This window comes from Cotesia glomerata, linkage group LG8 (genome assembly GCF_020080835.1).
Source record: "Cotesia glomerata isolate CgM1 linkage group LG8, MPM_Cglom_v2.3, whole genome shotgun sequence".
Taxonomy (NCBI): Eukaryota; Metazoa; Arthropoda; class Insecta; order Hymenoptera; family Braconidae; genus Cotesia; species Cotesia glomerata.
Window position 1 is genome coordinate 10276202 of NC_058165.1, and position 14995 is coordinate 10291196.

General features: G+C 29.0%; 1 protein-coding gene across 1 annotated transcript in view; it reads left to right on the forward strand.

Moving 5' to 3' along the window:
• Positions 1-10131: 10131 nt before the first annotated feature.
• Positions 10132-14995, forward strand: part of LOC123270923 (protein turtle-like) — a 190642-nt gene continuing 185778 nt past the window's right edge. Inside the window, exon 1 of the mRNA XM_044737092.1 lies at positions 10132-10616. The gene's annotated coding sequence lies outside the window, so the exon portion shown is untranslated. The remainder of the gene's footprint in view (positions 10617-14995) is intronic.

A 14995-nucleotide genomic window follows, 5' to 3' on the forward strand; every position in this document is an offset into this window, starting at 1 on the left:
TGCGTGCGTGTGCGTGTGTGTGTGTGTGTGCGTGTCATACTAAAACGACACTAACGCCCCTACCCACTAAACCCTAAACCCCTTTTCCTTCTTTCCTCTAATCCCTCATGGAAACCGCCATCAGGCATTACTTCGTGAAGGGAGGATCTAGCTACTGCTCTTCCTTCTGGTGGCTAAGGTGTTAACTACCTTCCTTCTATCTTCTGCTATTTGCTCATCTTCTTTCGGTGGAACGCAAGTCTTTAAGGACTTCTGTTGCAAACGTGTTGGTAGCGTTCCAGGCAGCTTCTGATGACAACATTGCTTCCACTAGTGAATCTGGTTGCATTCTCTGGTTCAGGATCCTCTCCAGTTCTTCACGCTGTGGATCGAAACGAGGACATACAAAGAAGACGTCCTCCGCGTCTTCAGCAGCTCCTGGGCAGGACGGGCACTCCGAAGAGTCATCGTGCTTAAAGCGGTGTAGATACTCTCGAAAACACCCATGTCCCGACAACATCTGCGTAAGATAGTAATTGACCTCACCGTGATTCCGGTTAAGCCAAATGTCGATCCGAGGTATGAGACGGTGCGTCCACCTACCCTTCTCTGCAGCATCCCATTGTAGTTGCCATCGGCCTATGCTCTTCTGCCGTTCTTCAATTCTAAGTTCTTCAGGGCTCAGTGCAGTTGACCTTTTTCGTTGGTAAAGGGCCCGTCTTTCCTCTGCTAGAACTCTAAGAGGTAGGGTTCCAGCAATGACGCACACTGCTTCTTCTGATATAGTGCGGAAGGCACTAGCTACTCGTAGGGTGTGTGTGTGTGTATGTGTGTGTGTGTGTGTGTGTGTGTGTGTGTGTGCGTGCGTGCGTGGGTGGGTGTGTGTGTGTGTGTGTGTGTGTGTGTGTGTGTGTGTGAAAGTATGTGAACCGCTTATAACTTTTGAACGGCTTGACCGATTTCATCGGGGTTGGTGCCATTCAAAAGGGCTTGACCAAACTTAGATTTTGAAAACTATTTGGACCGATTCAGATCAATAGATTTTGAGAAATCTTCGAAAAACTGAAAAAAAATTATTTTTCAAATGTGGTTTTTTTGGAATAACTTTTAAACGGCTTGATGGTTCAACTCCAAAAACAGATCAGCTCTTAACCTCAAAAAACCACGTCGATCGCCACTAGTCCGGTCAAAATCGGTTCATTCGTTCGAGAGATATCGTGAACGAAAGAAAACTGAAAAAAGTGTTTTTTGGAAATAACTCCGAAATTCCTAGCGCGATCAATTTAAACTTTGAAATTCTTTGTGAGGCTTGAAAAACTGCGTCGAATTCTGCCAACCGCGTAAAAATCGGTTTATTCATTCAAAGTTATTGCGGTTTGAAAATTCAAAAAATAGTGTCTTATCAAATCTCTATCAGACTTTTGAGCTCGAAGAGCTTAAAAGCAATATCTTACGAAAGCAATATCTTTGAGCTCGGAGAGCTTAAAATAACTCATAAATTGTATTTTCGAGCTCGAAGAGCTCAAAAACGTCATTGGTGCAATTTCAAGCGCCTAAGTATGGAATTAGCGGGAAGTTGCAGGGATGGCCTTCAGGGTCAACCGTTTTCCTAATTTTTTTTATCATTTCTGATCAAAATTAATTATCGGGATTTGTTTAATAAAGTGTATCTTAATAAATTTGTTTAAAAAAAAGTTTTATACATGTTACGAAGGTAAAAGACCCAGTTATTGACACTGGCCTAATTATTGACACTTGCAATTTTACTTTAATTAAAAAAAACAAATCAACTCTAATAAATTAATGAATATAATTTTTTAATTATAAATTTTAAGATAATTGGTTTTTTGAGAACATTTAATTTTTTTAATTTATTAGAATAAAATTGCAAATGTCAAACAACTAGGCCAGTGTCAATAACTGGATCTTTTGCCTTACGTAAAAACAATTTGTAAATATTCAGAATTTACAAAAGCATTTTTTTTATTGGTGGAAAAGAGATGTCGATGCGAAAACAAATAAAATTCCGCATATTCAGGAAAACATTAGTACAAATTAATATTATTATGTGAACATGAATATTCAGCGTTTATTCAACGAATTTGAGCGTGTTAAGGCATCCCTAAATACACCATACGCTCACTACTAAGCAATATGCTAATTTCAATACAACGAGACCTTTAAACTTTACAATTTTGACCCAGATGTTTGTAAATCCCTTAAAGTTTCAGTAAAGAAGCTTATGAGTCTATCGATCGACCACATCAAACACGAATTATCAGTCATTTCCATAGCTAGTATTTTCATTAAACTTGTATATGAGATTTTGAATGATATCTCAATATTACATGTAATATTACATGCAATAATATGGAGCTACCTTAGGAAATGTAGTATTGATAAATTACTAAGCTTGATTCTAATAATTTAGTGACACAGTAATTCTTATGTAAACTAAAGACATACATTTCAACAGGACATGTTGAGGATGCCTGAAGGGTAACTTGTAAGAACTTCTAATAAGCTGATATATGTAGACATAGTCGTTACAGAAACTACTTTCAAGAAATTTTTCGACTTTCCAATATAGATGTTCGTTGCCTAAAGCTATTTTCTGAAAATGATAGTTCAGTATATTACATTTCAAGTTAGTTTAGATTCTTCAGGAAGCAATGCTATCTGATATTTATGTTATCAGAAAATTTGATACGAATTTCTCGACTCATCAATCGACACGATATTTTTGATGCGATACACTAAAAAAAATCTAGAAAACGGTTGACCCTACAGGCCATCCCTGGAACTTCCCGCTAGGTACGAGCTTGAAACGGTTTAGAAATTATCAATTCCCAAATTTTGAGCTCTTTGAGCTCAAAAACACAACTTCTATACTTTTTCGAGCTAGAAAATCTAGTAATTATTGAAAAATCACTTTTTTTGAAAATTTTGAATTGCGATCTCTCCCGATAAAATAAACCGATTTTTATGGAGTTTATTAAACACAAAATATTATTTATTACCTACAAATCGATTCGACGAAAAATTTTGAAGTTATGTTGAAAAAACACTTTTTTTTTAATTTTGTAAAATTAAATATTTCTCGAACCATTCAACCGATTTTGACATTCTTGGCGGCGATCAACGTGTTTTTTTAAGTTCTAAAAATTATCTTTTAAATCAAAAACAATCCAGGAAGAAATGTCGGAGTTATGCAAGAAAAAAATTTTTTTCAAAATTTTTCGTTCACGAACAAATTAATCGATTTTGATCGCATTCACAGAGATCGATGCAGTTTTTTAAGCTTGACCCGTTGAGGTCATTATGAGTCTCAATGACCCTAGGCAATTTTTGAGTTGCTCTTGCTTTGAAGATATCATTCAAAATGGTATCTGTGGTACCATCTATAATTATTTGAAGATTTTTCGAGATTCATGGAAATTTATGATTTTAATTGCACAAATCAATATACTTTTTGGAAAGCTCGACATGACACCACTTTTTTAACTTCCCGCTAAGAAAATTGAAAATTTAAAAAAATCGGGAAGTTATTGTTTTCACTTCGTTTTTCGAAAATCGAGTTTTCATCAGATCTCGACGTTTTGAGGTCCTAGGAAGCTTTCCTGACTATTTCCGCGGTGATGTCACCGTGTGTGTGTGTAAATCCCTCATAACTTTTGAACGGATCATCCGATTTGATCGAAATAAGCGGCGTTCTGAAGAGTTCCTTTGCCCCTAGAATTCTGATATTAATTTACAGAATTTGAGTCGATCAATTTTGAGAAATCTCAAAAATAAAATTTCTAAAAATTCGTTTTTTTTGAAAGATCTTTTAAACGGCTGAACCGATCAATTCCAAAAACTAATCTGCTTTTAACCTCAAAAAACCACGTCGATTGCCACCAGCCCGGTCAAAATCGGTTGATTTGTTCGTGAAAAAAATGTTTTTTTCAAAATTTTTATGAAATTTTTAGTCTGACCATTTTATGCTTAAAGATTTTTCAAAGAACTCAAAAAACTGCGTTGAATGCCGTGAGCCGCGAGAAAATCGATTAATTCATTCAAAAGTTATTGCGGTTTGAAAATTCAAAAAATAGTGTTCTATAAAACTTCCACTAGCTTTTTGAGCTCGAAGAGCTCAAAAGCACAGAACAGCGATTTATTTGAGCTCGGAGAGCTCAAAATTACACAAAAATTATATTTTTGAGCTCGAAGAGCTTAAAAAATAAGTGAATTGTTGAGCACTTAGGTATGGAGGTAGCGGGAAGTTGTAGGGATGGCCTTTAGGGTCAACCGTTTTCCTAATTTTTTTTTTCAAAGCATGTGATATCCGGAGTAGAACCCCGGAGGTCATTTTCATTTATCTTAAAAAATGAAGTTTACAGTAAAAAAATTCAAATTTTTCGAAATTTTACTTTCTCGCATTTTTTTTTTTTTTTATAATTAAACAATTAAAAAAAATTAGGAAAACGGTTGACCCTGAAAGTTATCCCTGCAACTTCCCGCCAATTCTATACTTAAACGCTTGAAATTGCACTTATGACGTTCTTGAGCTCCTCGAGCTCATAAATACAATTTGTGTGTTATTTTGAGCTCTCTGAGCTCAAAAATAGCTTTTGTATGCTTTTGAGCTCTTCGAGCTCAAAAGTTTGATAGAAGTTTCATAAAACACTATTTTTTGAATTTTCAAATCGCAATAACTTTTGAATGAATAACCCGATTTTCACGCGGTTGATGGCATTTGACGTAGTTTTTTAAGATTCATAAAGAATCTTCAAGTTTAAATTGATAGAACAAGAAATTTCGGAGTAATTCCAAAAAAACACTTTTTTTGGTTTTCTTTCGTCAACGATAACTCACGAACGAATCAACCGATTTTCACCGGACCGGCGGCGATCAACGTAGTTTTTCAATGTTAAGAGCTGATTAGTTTTTGAAGTTGATCGATAGAGGTTTAAAAGTTATTCCAAAAAAACATTTGAAAAAAAGTTTTTTCTTAGTTTTTTTGAGATTTCTCGAAATCTATCGGTCCAAATCGGTCCAACATATTCAAAATCTAAGTTCAGTTAAGCCCTTTCGCATGGCACTAACCGCGATTAAATCGGTCAAGTCGTTCAAAAGTTAGGACTTCAAAACGTGGAGATCGGATGAGAACTCGATTTACGAAAACTGAGGTGAAACTAATAACTGACCGATTTTTTTGAAAATCATTGATTTTTATAGCGGGAAGTTAAAAATTATATTATTAAAAAAAAAAATATTCTAATAAAAATTTGACTTATTTAGAGATATTCACTTCAAATTGATTCAAGAAGTTCACTCACACATCAAGAAAATAATACTTAAGGATAAAACATAAAAATTCCAATTTAAGAACTCCATCAATGCAGCGAAGCATTTTACTAATTTCAAACAAGATATTCTATTTTTCACCTAACAATTTTGAGAAAAAATTTGGAATTCAAATTTCGACTAAAATATAGGAGATACAGAAAGTCTATAGGAAACCTTTTCCGTAAGGAATTTAATTTTCTATAAAAAAGCGGCTTATAATTTTTTTTTATCTTTAATCGTTTACTCGCGATTTTCATTTTCATTTATTATAAATAAGTTTTCCATAAGCCGCTTCATACAGATTATTTAAATCAGTATCTGTGAGAAAAAATTGAAATCGAAATAACAGATAGAACATTGGAGATACACAAAACTAACATTAAAAGACCCTCTTTGTAGACAATTCAATTTTATTTAAAAAAGGTTTTTATAAATTTCCTGGTATCTCTAATAGTGTACTCATAATCCTAATTTTAATTCTTCATAAATCATTTTTCCGTACAGGCTACTTTATTCAGATTATTTATCCTTTCTCGCGGATTAATATATCTAATATTGATTGAAGATTTTACCAATTTGCTTCAAGAATATCAATAATCCTCTGATTTCCGTTATTTTTTATATCATCAAAAATAAGTCTTAAATACTTTTCAGAGTTAGTTTAAGTATAACAATTTTTTTTCTACCATTTTGCATAGAAAACTTGTTATTGATTTAAAAATATAAAATTCTTAAATAAAAATGGAATTATTGTTACTTTTGGAGAGTTGTATTTTTTGATGAAGAAATTTCAGTTAAAAAAAAAAGAATTTCACTATATTTTTTGAACGAATTAGTTAACTGATTCTTTTTGCAGTTTTTTAAGAGTAGAGAAAGAAGATTTAAATAACTCAAGAAATATAAAAGCTATTAAAAAAATTTTTTTTCTAAATTTTTCGTTAAATACTTTTTTTTTAAACAAAATTCTTTTAAAAATTGCAGTGAATAACTTTTCTTCATAATTTATTTGTTAAAAAAAAATCTGTCAGATATCAGTTGAATTCTTACCATAAATTTATTAAAATTATAAAAATTAATGCACTTCTACATTCGAAACAGTTAAAACACTGACAGAATTTAGAATAGTACATAATATAATTGCATATACATATACCAGTTGACATTACATATCCTTCATACTTGAGCTACAAAATTAACATAAGATCAATATTGCTTTTTCGCGTTGTATACAGTAACAGTGACGTCGGAAAACAAACTCGCTTTTGTAATACCGCATGCATAGTTGGAAGTTCATTTGAACTTTTATTAAAAGCAATGTAATGTAATATCCACTAAAACTAAACTACTGTACCAATAAAAACTAAAATTTCAAAACTAAAACATTCTAAAGACCAAAACATTAAATAAAACAATGTTGAAATAAATTCTCGAGTTTAGAAATCTAATTAGAATGAAAGAATAAAATAAAACAAGAAAGTTAATAACAAAAACATCTAGTTCACGTTTTATAAAAACACCTGTGTAATATTTAATAACATAATTAGTCGAGATAATTTATTTACTTTTCATTAAATTATAGCATTTAACATTGTGTAGGTAATTTTAGTTTTCTCCTAGCAAATTGGCCAACGAGGTGCTCGATAATTTGAGTTTCGGACAAGAGAGCTTTCTAGCAGCCGGTGCTGGTATTCTAGACCTAGACGTCCAAGTTAAGTGTCCTGAAAGGTTAACCGTTGTTGAACGAGTTTGACTGTAAGTTAGGGTTGAATTTTACCAACCATCACAAAACCTTCAACAGTTTAATGATCTTACTAACTTACACAGGTTGGAAACATTATTGCTTTCCTCACACATCAGTAGCTGACCCTCCGTAATTAAATATACCAATCATGATCATACTGATCGAAACTTTATGCAACTATGTTCAGTATTCTTGAACTTTAATTTAATGAGTTATATAAGCCGGTAAATATTATTTTGATTAATTTATTGCAGTATCGATTTTATTATTAGTAGGAATTTATGCGATAATGTTTAAAATTTTATACAAAGATCAAGTAGTTAAAATTAAAATTTTTTTTTTAAACTAGTAGACGTCCGAAAATTTTTAGAAACTTTGTTTAACTGATAAATTATTATAGAGAAAATTTAATAAAATATTTCACATGAAGAAATTTTTTTCAAATATAAATGCAATTTTTTTAAAATAATTTATTGGTACTAATCGAAAATGAAATAATTTAAAAATAAATTTCATAAGTATTAAAAGTTTAAAAACTAATTGAAAAATTTATTTTTATAAATTGTAAATCCAGTGTAAAATAGAATAATTAAATAAAAAATGTTTTATAATTTTTATTTTCCAATTTCTTATGCCAAAATAATCAGGTGAGTAAGGAACTAGTTACGAATTTATTTTCCAAATAAAATAAAATAAAAAAGATCTTTCGGCAGCCGAAATGAAAGTAGATTTCATACTTCAATAAAAATAATAAGTTTAAAGGCGTTTAATCAATTAAAAGTTTTAAAATTTCAGTAATTTTGAGAAAAAAAAATTAATGTAACAGCAAATTTCATAAAAAGATAGCAGATTTTAATGTAATTTTTATTTAACAGATACAACAAAGTATGAAAATTAAAGCTTATTTAAAGAGCATTCAGGTACATTTTACAGAAATTCAATACAATGTCGCATTCAAAAGTTATTCGATAAATAAACTGTAAAAAAGTGTATTTTTAGGATTTTGAAAATTTCAAAATAAGCTAAGCTCATATTTGAACTTGACCTTTGCATTTATCAGTAGAATAAATATACTGAATTTTGTAAAGATCCGTTGCGAATTGTAGACACCATCGTCGTAACAACCCGCGTTCTATTCCATATATATGTATAAATACATACATATATAAACTTTTGACCCAAATATATTTTCTGACCCAGCTCGTCGAGTTAAGTCGGAATATAGCAAAATTTTCTAAAAGCTGCTTCATGAGGACCAATGCAATTATTGCAATAGTTAGATTTCTATGAAATCTACTAAAAATAGGTGTCTGCTGATTACAGTATTATAATAAAAATTTTTTCGTCATTCAATTTAAACAACAAATTAGAAAAAAAACTTAATAACAAGTCACAAAGTTTTTATTAATAACAAAATAACTACTAACGATAGAATAATTAAAAATATTAAGCAATATAATAATTTAAGAAGACAAAAATTTTTTTTGTTAATTTAAATTTCTTCCATGAATAAAAAAATGTTCGCTGAAGTATAAATGTAAATTTGTACTTATTATTAAAAGTTATCATTATTAAAATACTCATAAAATTATTAGTATCAGTACAAAAAAAAATTGATAAATTATAATTTTTATGTGAAATTCAAATTTTTGAATAATGATGACTTGTTGATAGATTTGGTATAGTAAAATCATTCTAATTTTTCTTATAAAAATGTATAGAAAAAAAATTTTTTCTCATACTTTGAACGCAGATTGTATATAAGTTCTTTTGTAAGTATATAAAAAAATTTAGGGCGACATATGTAATGAAATTTTTGGGTTAAAATAGATAATTATCAGTATTTAATTGAAGTATTAATATGTATACAGAAAAAAAATTACTTGAATCAGCTTAATAATTTTGAATAACATATTCTTGATTTGAGTAGAAAAATACTTGAAGTTAGAAATTTTTCGTGTAGAAAAAAAAATCATCTTAAAAGAGTCTTAAAAATGTCGTTTGTTTAAGATTTTAAACGTAAAACAAACTAAGACTATTTTAAGACGCTAAATAAAAATTTCGAGAGCAGATTTTTGAAATTTGGTTCTTAAATTTATTATGATAATTAATTTTTAGACATTTTTTGTTTTTAAATAAAAAGAAAATTTTAAAATATATTTTAAAAACTATATATTTTAAGATAAACTCACAGCGACAGAGTCCCGGAACATTAAAACGGAGCGTCTTAAAAAAGTCTTAAGATTGTCGGATAATAATGTTCCAACAATTTCAAATTTAATTGAAAAAGAGCGTACTCAAAAATGTTGCGGTTAAAAACTTGCAAAATCGTCTAAAAAATATCGAAAAATTAATTTTCATAGCAAATTTGAAAACCAAATTTCAAAAATCTGCTCTCGGAATTTTTATTTGGCGTCTTAAAAGAGTCTTAAAATAGTCTTGGTTTGTGTCACATTTAAAATCTCAAACAAACGATATTTTTAAGACTCCTTCAAGACGATTTTTTTTACACAGGCAAGTTAATTTTTTTTTAAGTGCAAATAAAATTTTAAATTAACATAGTAAAATCCGGTTGGTAAATACAGTCAGACTGTTGTAAAATTAGAAATAAAGATATAAAATTTCTCTATAATCTGGAATCCGCAATTGAGGCATAAAGAAATAAAAATCATGAAATTTGGCTACTTTTTTTTCATTTTTCGAAAAAATTATTGTTTTTATGCTAAATTAATTACAACGTTATATTGGTTTCAAAATCTAATAAATTTAATAAAAAATTTATAATTTATTTTTTTTGCATGGGTAAAATGAGTAAAAATAAAACTTTTTCATAAAAAAATTATTTACAAAAATTAAAATCATTTTCTATGAAGTCAAAATTTTTTTGTGTTCTAAAAATTTTCTTAAACTACAGATAAAAATGTAAAAAAAAATAAAAGTACCCTACGCCTTTAGCAGCACCACAGCGGATCATTGGAGAACTTGAACGCGGCAAAGCGGTGATTGGTCGCCGGTTGGAGGTGCGTTCGATAGCACGGCGTGAATCTAAATTTCTTTGCAGCACCCTGCAGTACCCGGTAGGATCTCGAGCGTTAACCTACTCTTCAGTGACGCTAGTTTTACTGGCTTGTAACACACGCTAGTTAGGTTAGGCAATATCTTAATCTTCCTAAATCCAATAAAACCATTGATTGTGTAACTTCACAATTATTTTCCGAAGTATTTGCAATATTTATCATAAAAAATCATAATTATAATAAATAGTAACATTCAAACTTTAAACGAAGGCCACGTTAGGCCGGACCGCAACTTTTTGCGCTTCAGGCGCTTGACCTGTCGAAAAATCTTCGTGATTATTTTATTTAGTGAATAGTGCCCAAAGTTTTATTAATTATTATTAAAAATTTTGTTTTTGTTATTGTTATTTACGTTTGGTTTGTGTTTTAGTGATCGATTTTATTGTAAGGATTTAATTTATTTGCAATTGTTTGGTTATTTGGACGCAAACACAACATTATTCTTCTAGAAAAGAAGAAAAGAAAAACTTGGTCAATTTATTATTATGGTAAGTAGTTCACGATAAATTTTAATAAATTTAAAAGTATTTTGTAAATAATTTTTAGCAATGGTGATGACAGTGAAAAAATTAGCAAGGGTTCACAGGTTGATCACACGCGAGAGTACAAGTGCATTGAACTCTATTCTTTGTGAGTGGCTCCCTTAGTAAATATACACAGTACAGTTCTGCTATACATGTACGATGTACTTACATTTATGTAGAATGTTAAATGTATTGAGATGAATTCCTCTCAGCAGTCTCCAATTCAGGTATTATGCAATAAATGCAATAACATAGCTTATAAAAATGATGATACTCGGTAAAAGTAGAGTACACTCAACTAGGATATAAAGTGATCTTAAATCAAAGAATATCAAGCTACACTCCAGGAACAACAATGCTGGTCATTTTTATCAAATATCCGTTGACCGGTTGACAAATGATCCTTCTCTATTCTCGCCCATTATCTTTACTTCTTCTTTCAAACATAAGCTTACTATTTTTTTATGCTTAGTACTTCTGTTGGTTGTGAAGGAAAATTCGTTAATGGTTTCTTAGCTGTTGTTATTATAATTTTTTTTTTGTTTAATAAGATAAAAAGGTAATGATACTGAAATTGAGAGACATCTGATAATTTTTAAAATTTTTGTAACAAACAAATTATAGCAAGAAAATTTTATTTAAAAACTTCATCTTTAGAAGTTCTGAAAAATTATAAATGAGATTTTTATAAATAATTTTCTATGTCTGGTTTATTTTTCAAGAAAAATCAAAAAATTGTCAAGTGTCTACTAACCTCAGCCTCATAAAAGGTACATGGTATGGAAAAAAAATTAGTATAGTTTTTGTTTAATTCTACATGGGCGATTCTCTGTAAGGACGTCTTAAATCTGTACAAAATTGTCCGACCAAATTATTTTTTTTTGGCTTTGAACTTTTGGCAGGGGGCTGTTCTTAAAACGCTTGGGACAAACTTTGGCTTAATGAATTTAATGAAACAAATTAATATTCGGTTTTTTTATTGAAGAAGATTGTTAGTTAACTAATTAAATTTACAAACATTAATTTATAGCAAAAAAACCAAAATTTATTTCATTTTAGTTTTCAATGCTCCAAATAGAAATGTTTTTTTACTTTCGTAATAAATTTTTTTTAGTTACAAAATAACAATTTTTCCAATAAAAAAATGCTCGGGATAGCAAAAAACATCCTTACAGAGAATCACCTATATGTGGAATTGAAAAAATTTATTGTGTAAAAATCTATGTGTTAAAAGAGGCATAAAAATTGTTAGTAATTTTTGGTATCATAAAAATTTACAGAGAAATTTTTTTTTATATTCCATTTATATTAAAAAATATTCATTGTTATTAAAAACATACATTGACACATTTTCCTAGACACAGTTCTATTTTGACCGAAAAAATACATAATTCTTATGTAATATATAAATAATGTATCATTTATAATAACATATTTTATACTTGATGGATAGATCGGTTTATATATTTGAGAAACACACAGATTTTTGCTATTAAAATAGGCTGTTTATCTAGTTGATTTTTTTAAAGTAGCAAAATTTTTTGCGTACATCGATACAAAAAATTATTTTTTTTTAAGGACGTTCATCGGCAAAAAAAAGATACCAATAGGTTATGGCTATTGGTTTCTTTCTCACGCACTAGTGCACAGTAAAAAATTTTGTGTAAAATCAACACAATCCTAGTGTTAGAATCCGTCGACACAATTTTAGTGTTAATTTTCAACACAAAAAATAGTGTTGAATTTTTAACACAAATATTGTGTTAAAATTAACATTAATTTAGTGTCGACTGTATCTAACACTAGAATTGTGTTGATTTTACACAAAAAAAGTGTTAACTCACTTATTATTTGAGTTTATTGAATATAAAGGTTAGGGGATCAATTAAAAATAAATAAATCTTCACGCTTATCAAGAAAATTAGTTTATTTAATTTCTTTAATTTTATATTTAGCGTCAAATACGGACATTAAGGTAATAATTAAATTTATAAATAAAATAAGAGAAAAAAATATTTGAGTAAATAAAAATGAATGAGCAAAAATAATTTGTAATTGCTCTTAATTCTAATTTTTACATAAAAGATATAAAAAAAATGACAATGAAAAAAAAATGAAATACAATAAAACTAAAATTGTACTTGTGATTAAATATTAATCAGGCTTATTTTATAATGTTAATAAATATTTAAATTAAAAGCCGATTTGATGTGGTTTAAATCACGTAGACACGCCTTAGGTACAATGAATTTTTTAATTTTATATTTAGCGTTAAATACGCACATTAAGGTAATAATTAAATTAAATTAAATTAAATTTTAGTCAAGTTAACAGTCTTTAACTTAAATATATGATTTACTCATCATATACATATTTAATACTTGTTTTTTTTTTTTTTTTTTTTTTTAAAAAAGTACTTCGTTATTATCACAGAGTTTTCGGCATCCAATTCGTGAAATTCCCAGCTTTTAGTATATGGTAAATCTAGAACATTGATGACAAATGTTTGACATGTTTGTTCAATAGCGTAACCAAAGCAAGAAGGTGATATTTCTTTAGTAATCCATAATTCACAAACAATATAAATTTGCGAATCGATCTCACAAAAAAATAAAGTTTTGCTAAAAGCTGGTAACTTATTTATAAACGATGTACAAATAAACTTATTAAGAATTAATGTTGCTCCTCTGAAATTAATACTGTTACCCACGGTAACCAATTTTTCTGACACATTAACATCTGTTGAGTGATTAATAATGGCAGTTTTAAATTTAATGTTTCCAATTCTCAAATAGTGAATATTAAAGTATCAAGTGATTTATACTTACATAACCTAGACCACCTTTCGGATTTCGGAGTTTCGGAAATAAGTCAACTATTACCTGTGCACATTCAGCTTTTTCCCATCCGTGTAATGACCTTTGCACTTTACTTTTATGATCCTTCAAATGGGTAACGACCAATGAAACAATTCTTTTTCGGTTTATATCAGTCACAATACCTAGTTTATTGTATTCTTTAAATAAGTCTTGGCCATTTGGGCTGTTAAGAATTATTTTTTGTAATTTCTAAAACGAAAATTAGTTGTTAGTTGAACAATTTATTATTCTTTTCACATGAATCTAAATATTTATTTTCAACTTGTAATTTCAAAGTAAAAACGAAGAATTTTATAAATTTTTATACATGACTCACCTCTTTGGTAAGAACCGTTGCTTGAGCATGAGATTTTAATTTTTGCTTTTTAGCAGGAACTTCATAATGTTCTTCTCCAGCAACAGGACTTATATCTTCCAATGATGATGAATTTACAAACTCAATAACTGGTAAATTCAGTGAACATTCTAAATTTTCTGGAATTGTTACATTTGTAGTATTAAAATTTTTAATGTTTAATATCAGACGTAATGTGTCTTAATAGTGTAATTAAAAAAAACTCACCATCCGAGATGTTATGATCAATACATTTTATTTTTAATGTACAGTCGACGCTCTCTGTATTGGACCTCTCTGTATTTGACCGCTCTCTGTATTTGACCACATTCTTCCTCTGTATTTGACGATTTTACACAGCTCTTATGGACAAGGACGAGTCAAATACAGAGAATAGTCCTGTACGGGCGAGTCAAATACAAAGAGCGTTGTCTGTAACACCTCTGGGACTGGAGAGAACGTAGTCGACCAAAATATCATCCAACCTAGCATCATCTGAATCAGTGAAATAAAACTCTGTTTCAATCAAACTGGAAAAGTCTTCACGAGCAGTAATAAACAATTATTTTTTACAACATACATAAAGAATGAGTTTGATAAATAAATGTCAAAAAGTATAGAAATTAACCTTTGAAAATGAAATCATTTAATGTAACAGGTAGTTGTAATTTCGCCCAAACTTTATTATTTAGCCAATGAAAAATAAACATAATATTCCCTTGTGAACTATCTGTCATCTACAAAAAAAAAAAAAAAATAAAACTAGTGTCAGAAAATGTAAAGTAAAATTGCAAAAGAAAAACAAAATCAATAAATTTTTTTATATTTTTTTTATGAATTTGTTAAACTAACAGAGAAATTGTTCAAAGTCTTTCATTTTTAATAAATATTATAAATTTTAACGTTAAATAATAATTTATGTAGCAAATTTATTATAAGAAAGTGAGGTTAGTTGAGCATTTTATATAATTATAAATATAGTAAACTTTTACTTACTTTAATTAATATCAATTTTTCTTTTGTTTAATTGTGAACAAGCTGGTTTTTTTTATCAAATATAATTAAATAAACTATTTTTCATAAAATTAGACACTATAATTTATACGCCCGAGTGGTTATTTTGTGTCATT